At 44.1% G+C, this 8,064-nt stretch overlaps 1 non-coding gene across 1 annotated transcript; it reads right to left on the minus strand.

Annotated features, from left to right (window-relative positions):
- Nucleotides 1-1,962: 1,962 nt before the first annotated feature.
- Nucleotides 1,963-2,044, minus strand: trnas-uga (transfer RNA serine (anticodon UGA)). Its single transcript has one exon. It is a non-coding gene; the product is annotated as a tRNA-Ser (tRNA).
- Between the last annotated feature and the right edge of the window lie 6,020 nt (nt 2,045-8,064).

Consider the following 8,064-nt stretch of genomic DNA (forward strand, 5'->3'; position numbering starts at 1 on the left):
CGTCCCTGTGTGTTGTAACGATTCTGAGGATTAATGAAGCCCCCCCTCACTGGAGTTAATCTCCACTTTCATCACTGCCAACCTTCTTCAAAGCAAAGCACGCACTGGCTTTTTTCAGGCTTCTGATATCCCGCTTTCATCCCGCTTTTTACCTCATCATATTTCTGACTTTACAAACTACGTCATAACAGGTTAACAACTGCAGAATGAGCTTTGTTCCATTCTCCACTGATGTTGAGAGTAGTAATACAGCATATTCGAGTAGGACTTGCTGCGTTTGCAGGTGGTGTATTCGCGGCATTATGGCTTTTTTTTGATTTTCGGTCTACTATTTCGAGTTCATTGCGCAGACTTCTGAAGAAGACTTCTTGGAGTCGAAATGGTAACTGTGTTTTCTCTCGAAAGACAGACGTAGCTTTATTTCTGTTCTCTTATAAATTGATCTTCTTCTGATCTTTGCAAGTGAAATAGGGTGCATTACTATTGCCCGTTTTTTTAGTTTCAATATCAATAGAAACATGAATGAGACAATATCAAAGAACACAAAGTTCTGAGTTGTTAAGATAATTTTTGCAGCAACGGTGGACATGAAGGTCAAATTAAGATAACGGTTCAAGAAAATTTAGTCTGAAAGTGGTATGTGACTTTAGTTCCAAATATATGTTTCCGTTCTTGCAGTACATCTTTTTGACTCCCAGAAAACATTGATTGTTTTCTGTATTCACTTTGTTTCGCGATATCTGTCTTCTGGTCGACCAGGGACAACTTGAATTTGCGTCTGCATTGAATAAGATTTCGCTCTTTCTTTCGAGAAGCAAACCTATGCATTATGTAACATTTATCATGCTGATGGCTAAGAAGTTCAAAATGAATTACGGTTTATGGATCGTGAGCAAGAATGAAGTGATCCACTTGCGAACAGATGTCACAAAGCCCTATTCCTACATCGGGCCTGAACGGTCCATTGGCAGAGTCTGCAGACAGGAAATGTCTAAGTGAACTAGTTCTTTGTTCAGTTTGATTTGATACCAATGGTAGTGCTGTTTTGGGGCAGAAACGTGTCAACATCTCTGACATTAGAGTCAAAATTTAAGTCACATCTACTCCATGGAGTATCTTCTCAGATCGGAACATGCTGACATGAAAACATCTAGCTCTGAGAGCAAAGGTTTTTACATTAAACTGGGAGTATGTTTAACTAAGCAATTCAGATAGCCAAGATGAATAATTGGTATTTGGTTGTTCATGTTGAGCTCTCCACACCAACTGCTCCAACGAAGGTCGTGGATAAGATCCCCATCGATTATTTTGGTCAATTGTAGCCTCAACAACAACCTATTGTTCTGAACAATGCTAATCCACAAGCAGAGGGCTAAGTCTGATTTTCATCGCTAATTTTCAAATTCAGTTCTTAATGTACAGTTTCTTACGAATGTGGTCAGCAGAAGACCGTTAACATTCCATTTCTAATATTTCCAGAAAATTCTACTCCGCTGATATCGCCTTGCCTTATCACACCTCAAGCCAGGAACCTGGATCAGTCGAGTTCCTTTCCACACATGGAGTTGCTTTTTCCAATTCATTGACTGCTGATATAATAGATTATTGGCCTTGAGAGTCAGTTGTAAATTAGGTTGAACTTTCTCAGCTTGACTTTCAACTGATCCTAAAAAAAACTCATCACCTGCAGGTAAATGTATTGCATTGCTTCTTGTTTTGCTTAAATCCACCCCCCACCCCCCCGAACATCCAAATTTCACGATAGTTCGACAAATGTTTTGAAACTGATTCGTGTTGGAGGTTGGTTACTTTTTGTGTCTCGACATATAATTTATTCAATTAGACGTCTTGAAATTACTTCGGATTCTTCACAGTTAAAAATTTACTTTCGATTGAATGCAAAGCTCAAGCTCCACGAAACCCAAATTCTGCAAAGGAATTAATGACTTTTAAACGATTCAACGCTGTGAGCAGGATTCGAACCTGCGCAGGGAGACCCCATTGAATTTCAAATCCAACGCCTTAACCTCTCGGCCATCACAGCTGCATAAAAGTGGCCAATTTTCATAGTAAAAGAACTTAATTCATGAAATATGTACTTTGTTTGAAGAACAAATTGTCAAGACCCAAAGATTTCGCCAAATCCTTTGCAGAGACCCAGACGAACGTTACCTTAGCAGATTGACAGGCTTTCACCGCAAACTAGATCCTGACACAGCTGAGGGGAATGATTCTTCGTTGAATTATAGAGTCACGGATGTACACCACACGAAGAAAGGATCATTGTCTCACTGTCCGATCGATTTTGACTCAATTGCTCATCATCTGGTGCTAAAGTTGTGTTTTAATATTCATCGAAATATGGTATTAGAAATGTTGATGCTAAGTCCATAAACACTAGCTACATTCGTTAAAAAAAAACGGAATTAGAAAGAATGCAGAACCAATTTACAGGAATGGATCCAGCAACTAAACCGTAAGTTCTGACTTCAGGTAATGAACTTGTGAGCACAAGAGAGGACGATTGACCGAAGATTCGGAACTTGAAATCGTCTTGACGGAATTATTTGCAAAGTTTTTGCGGTTGTTCTAGAGTCATCAAGTCCTTGAACAATACAACACGGAAAGTGGCCCTTCTTTCCAACTTGACCATTGAGGACAGTTTTCCTAAATTAGTAGGTCCCATTTGCCAACTTTTGGCCTCTATCCCTCTGAACCTTGTTACTCATATATCCATCCAGATGGTATTAAATGTTACAGTTGTACCAGTCTCCAACAATTTCTCTGCCAGCTCATTCTGGACACGACTGAAAATGTTGCCCCTGACGTCCCTTTTAAATCCTTACCCACTAATTTTAAACCGATGTTTTCTAAGTTTTGACTTCCTCACCAGCAGAAAAACACGAGTCAACCTATCCATGTCCCTCATGATTTGATAAATAGCAACGATTTGACTTTATCATACTTGTCAGGAGGGAAATGTGTGGAGATTATTTGTCGAAGATTTGAAGAAGAAAGTCTGATGTACTGATTTTTAGAATTCCATCTTGGAGAAGTTTTTAATAAGTCATTGAAGTCTAGTAGCAGTTGTAGAAGTCTGTTGTGAAAGCTGCAGAAGGATTTCAGGGCACAAGAACGAAGCATTATTTCCAATGTATTGTGGCTTAGTTCGACCGCACTTGGACTACAGTATGAGGAATTATAATCCTCAATTTAGGAAAGATACTAATGCCATATGAGGAATACCACGAATGGTGATTAGCCTTGATATCATGGATGAACATTAGTCCTGTGAATTGAAATTGGGCAAATCCGGTCTTTTTTAACAGTTTCAACACAATGGGAGGTAATCTCATTGAGAGTTGCAAAATATTTGAAGAGATAAACAGGGTGGTGCAATTAAATTTTGTTCCCTCATTGGTGAATCTCAAAGCAGGAGAGGACAATTTTAAAATGAAGCATTGTGATTTATGACCAGGATGAGAACTATTGATTTTTATCTTAGCCTTGAGAAGTCTCTCTATTCACCACTACAGTGAGCCTTGGATATTTGGTCTTTGAATGCATCACTATCAGCCTGACCCGCCAATAATAACTGCATCACTATGGACCTGACCCCTCACACTTACCACCTTAATTTCAGCGTGAACCCCTCAAACTTACTGCATCACTATCCATCTGGTGCCCTCACATTTACTGCGCCACTTTCACTTCGAGACCCTCATTTTGACTGGGTCACTATCAGCCTGACTGCCAAACACTTACTTTGTCACGATCAGTCACGTCCTTACACTTCCTATGTTACTATTATCCTGACTCCTTACACTTAGTGTGTCACTATCATCCTGAGCGGCTCACACTTACTGCATCATTAGCACACCAACACTCTCACCTTTACTGCGTCACTATCAGCCTGACACCTCACACGTACTGCATCACTATTAGCCTGACCCGTTCACACGTTTTGCGTCACTACTACCCTGACCCCCTCACAATTGCTGTGTCGCTATTAGCCTGAGCCCCTCACTATCACGCTGATCAAGCTCACAATTACAGCATCACTATCAACCTGACCCCCTCACACTTTCTCTGTCATTATCACCCTGGCCCTCACACACGTAATGCATGACTGTCACACTGAGACACTCACATTTTCTGCGTCATTATCAGCCGGACCCTCCAGCACACAGCGTCACTATCAACCTGGCCCCTCACACTTGCATGCCTCAATATCAGCGTGAACCCCTCACACTTACTGCATCACTGTCCATCTGCCATCCTCACACTTACTGCACCAGTTTCACCTTGACATCCTCATTTTTACTGCGTGACTGTCAGCCTGACAACCACACACATGTTGCGTCACTATCAGTGACGCCCTCGCACTTCCTATGTTAATGTCACCCTCATTCCTAAAACCTACTGCGTCACTATCAGCCTGATTCCATCACACTTTTTGTGTCAGCATCAGACTGACGCCTCACGCTTACCCTGTTACTAAAACTCTGCCCCATCTCACTGATTCCGTCACTATCAGCCTGACCCCTCAGACGTACTGCGTCAATATCACCCTGACCCACTCACACATTTTGTATCAGTTTCATACTGATGCCTCGCACTTACTATATGACTAAAACTCTCCCCCTCACACTGACTGTGTCACTCTCAGCCTGACCCCTTCATACTTACTGCGCCAATATCAGTCAGACCCCTCAGACTTACTGCGTCACACTCACTCTGATCCTCTCTCATTTACTGCGTCACTCTCACCCTGACCTCCTCACGTTTACTGCGTCACTATCACCCTGACCCACTCACACAGTCTTTGCCATTTTCACCTTGCCGGCCTTATTTTTATTGCGTCCCCATCAGCCTAACCGCCACACACTTATTGCGTCACTTTCAGTCACGCCCTCACACTTCCCATGTTACTATCATCCTGAATCCTTACACTTATTGTATCACTATCAGGCTGACCCCTCACACTTACTGTGTCACTATCCGCCTTACTCCATCACATTTATTGTGTCAGTATCAGACTGACGCCTCACACTTATCTTGTCACTAAAACACTGCCCCATCACATTGACTGTGTCACTATCAGCCTGACTCCCTCACACTTACTGCTTCACAATCGCAAGGCCCCTCTCTCACTTACGACGTCATTTACACCCTAACACCCCACACTTGCTGTGGCACTATCACACTGAGGGCCGTACACTTAGTGTCACTGTCATCCTGACCCCTTACACTTACTGCGTCACTATTACTCTGGTATCTCACATCCACTGCGTCACTATCATCCTGAGCCGCTTACACCTGTTGTGTCACTATCACTTTGACCCCAACACACTAACTGCATCAATATCAGCCTGACCATTTCACACATACTGCGCCACCACAAGGCTGACTCCCTCACATATACTGCATCACGATCAGGCTTACCCACTCATGCTTACTGTGTCACTATCACCCTGACTCCCCACTCTTACTGCGTCAAGATCATTGTGCCGCCATACACTTACAGCGTAACTATCATCCTGACAACGTCACATTTACTGCGTCAAGATCAGCCTGATCCCCTCAAACTTAATGCATCACTATCAGCTTCAACACTCACATTTACTGCGTCACTTCTAGCACTACCCCTGCACACTTACTACATCCCTAACCGCCTTACCCCCTCGCATTTACTTCCTCACTATCAGCCTGAGACACTCACACATACAGCTTTATTACAACCTGGACCTGTGAGTGCATCTTCATCAATGTCACCCTGACCCCTTGCCCATACTGCGTCACTATAAGCCTAGCCCCTCAAAAGATCTGCGTCACTATCACACTGACATCTCACACTCACTGCATCACTATCACCCTGACCTCTCACAATTACTGCATCACTACAACCTGACCCCCTGAAAGCATCTGCGTCACTGTCACCCTGACCCCATCACACTTGCCATGTCACTATCACAATGACACATTCACACAGTCTGCTTCACTGTCATCCTGACACCTCACACTCACTGGATCACTACCATCCTCCCCCTCATACTGACCTGTCACTATCATCCAAAGCTGCTCACACTTATTGCGTTCCTATCACTCTGCTCCCAACACACTTTCCGCATCACTATCAGCCTGACCCCTCACAATTTCACCGTGTCTATCAGTCTGACTCCTCACATTTCCTGCATCACTATCACCCTGTCAGTTAACACTTACTGGCCAGTTTTAGCCTGACGCCCTGAACATACTGCATCAATATCAGCCTGAACACTCACACTTACTCTGTCACCATCACGCTGACCCCCTCACACTCACTGCGTCACTATCACCTTGTCTCCTCTCACTTCCTGCATTAGGATCACTCTGACTCACCGACACTTACTTCATCAGTATCAGCCTGACCCCTCACACATACTGTGACATTATCAGCCTGTCCCCACCACACTTGCTGCGTCTCTGTCAGCCTGACCCGGTCAAACTTAATGCTTCACTATCAGACTGACCCCTCACACTTACCGCATCACTAACAGCCTGACACCTCACACTTACTGCGTCACTATTCCCCTAACACCTCACTTTTATTGGCCACTATCAGCCTGACACCCTCAACTTACTGTGTCACTACCAGCCTGAACGCACACACTTCCTCCCTCACTATCACCCTGACTGTCTCACACTCACTGCGTCAGTCTCTGCCCGACCCCATCACACTTACTACGTCACTATCACCCTGTCCCCTCCCACTTTATGCGTCAGGATGAGCCTGACACAGTAACACTTAGTACATCACTATCAGCCTGATGTCCTTCCAATTACTGCGTCACTATCAGCCTGACCACTCACTCTTACTGCGTCACTGTCACAGTGACCCCTCACATGAAGTGCTTCACTATCACCCTGACCACCTCACACTTACTGCGTCACTATTGATCTGATCCCTCAGACTTACTGCAACACTATCACTCTGACCCCCTGCGCTGCGTAACTATCGGCCTGATCCACTCACACAGTCTGCATCACTACCACGCTGACACCTCACCCTCATTGTGTCACTATCATCCTCACTCCATCACACTTATTGAGTCACTGTCAGCCTGATCCCCTGTAATGGAAAATTATCATTTTTGGTGAAATCTGTGAAAGCATGGTTGAAACAAAGAAGTATGGACCTAACTTCGCAAAAAGACAGAAAAAATGTAAAGTTCAACCTAATTTTCAGCTGATTCTCAAGGCCAATAATCTATTATATCAGCAGTCAATGAATTAGAAAAAGCAACTCCATGTGTGGAAAGGAACTCGACTGATCCAGGTTCCTGGCTTGAGGTGTGATGAGGCAAGATGATATATAGTATAAAGGGAATATGTGAAAACCGTCAGGCGTCCATTTTATGAGGCGTCTTGCAAATGTGTCGGGTCCATTCTGCAAATTTCAAAAATAAACTTTTTCTTTCCTCTTGGTAGCATTTGCGTCGTGTCGATTGAAATTCCACGTCAGTAAACGCGGGAGCTCGCCTGGGACCCTGCAACTGGGTAAGATTTTGAAGATTCCCAGGAGGTGTATGCGCCACTGCCTTGAAGGTCTTTCACTTTGTTTCGAGCGCTGAATTGGCCCCTTTGAGTGAGAGTACTGGGGATAAATGGATCGCCCCAGAGTCGCGTTCCGAATCGAATAGGGTCAGGGTAAGAGTTGTGGCTAAATCCGACATAGAGACTCGTTTGAAGAGAATAGACGAACCAGGAAGAGGGACCAGTGAACTCACGTGCGGTATTCGAGTAAAACTCAACTCTAGAGAGTTTAAGAGACAGCAAGATTGACGGTGGTTTGAGACTTGGAGCCACCATGGGCAGCGTTGGAGTCACCAAAGCTGTACCGGTTACGTGGGTTCTTGATTTATGAAAACCAAGGCAATGAGGCGGTCACGCCCAATGAGAGGGGACCTCCGGAGTTAAAAGCAAGTTATATTGGCAAAGAGAAGATTATGGTATCGTGTGAGAGAGAGAGCGAGAGAGAGAGATAGACAGATAGACAGACGGAGAGACAGACAGAGAGAGGTG

The sequence above is a fragment of the Chiloscyllium punctatum genome, chromosome 30, assembly GCF_047496795.1.
Source record: "Chiloscyllium punctatum isolate Juve2018m chromosome 30, sChiPun1.3, whole genome shotgun sequence".
Lineage (NCBI taxonomy): Eukaryota > Metazoa > Chordata > Chondrichthyes > Orectolobiformes > Hemiscylliidae > Chiloscyllium > Chiloscyllium punctatum.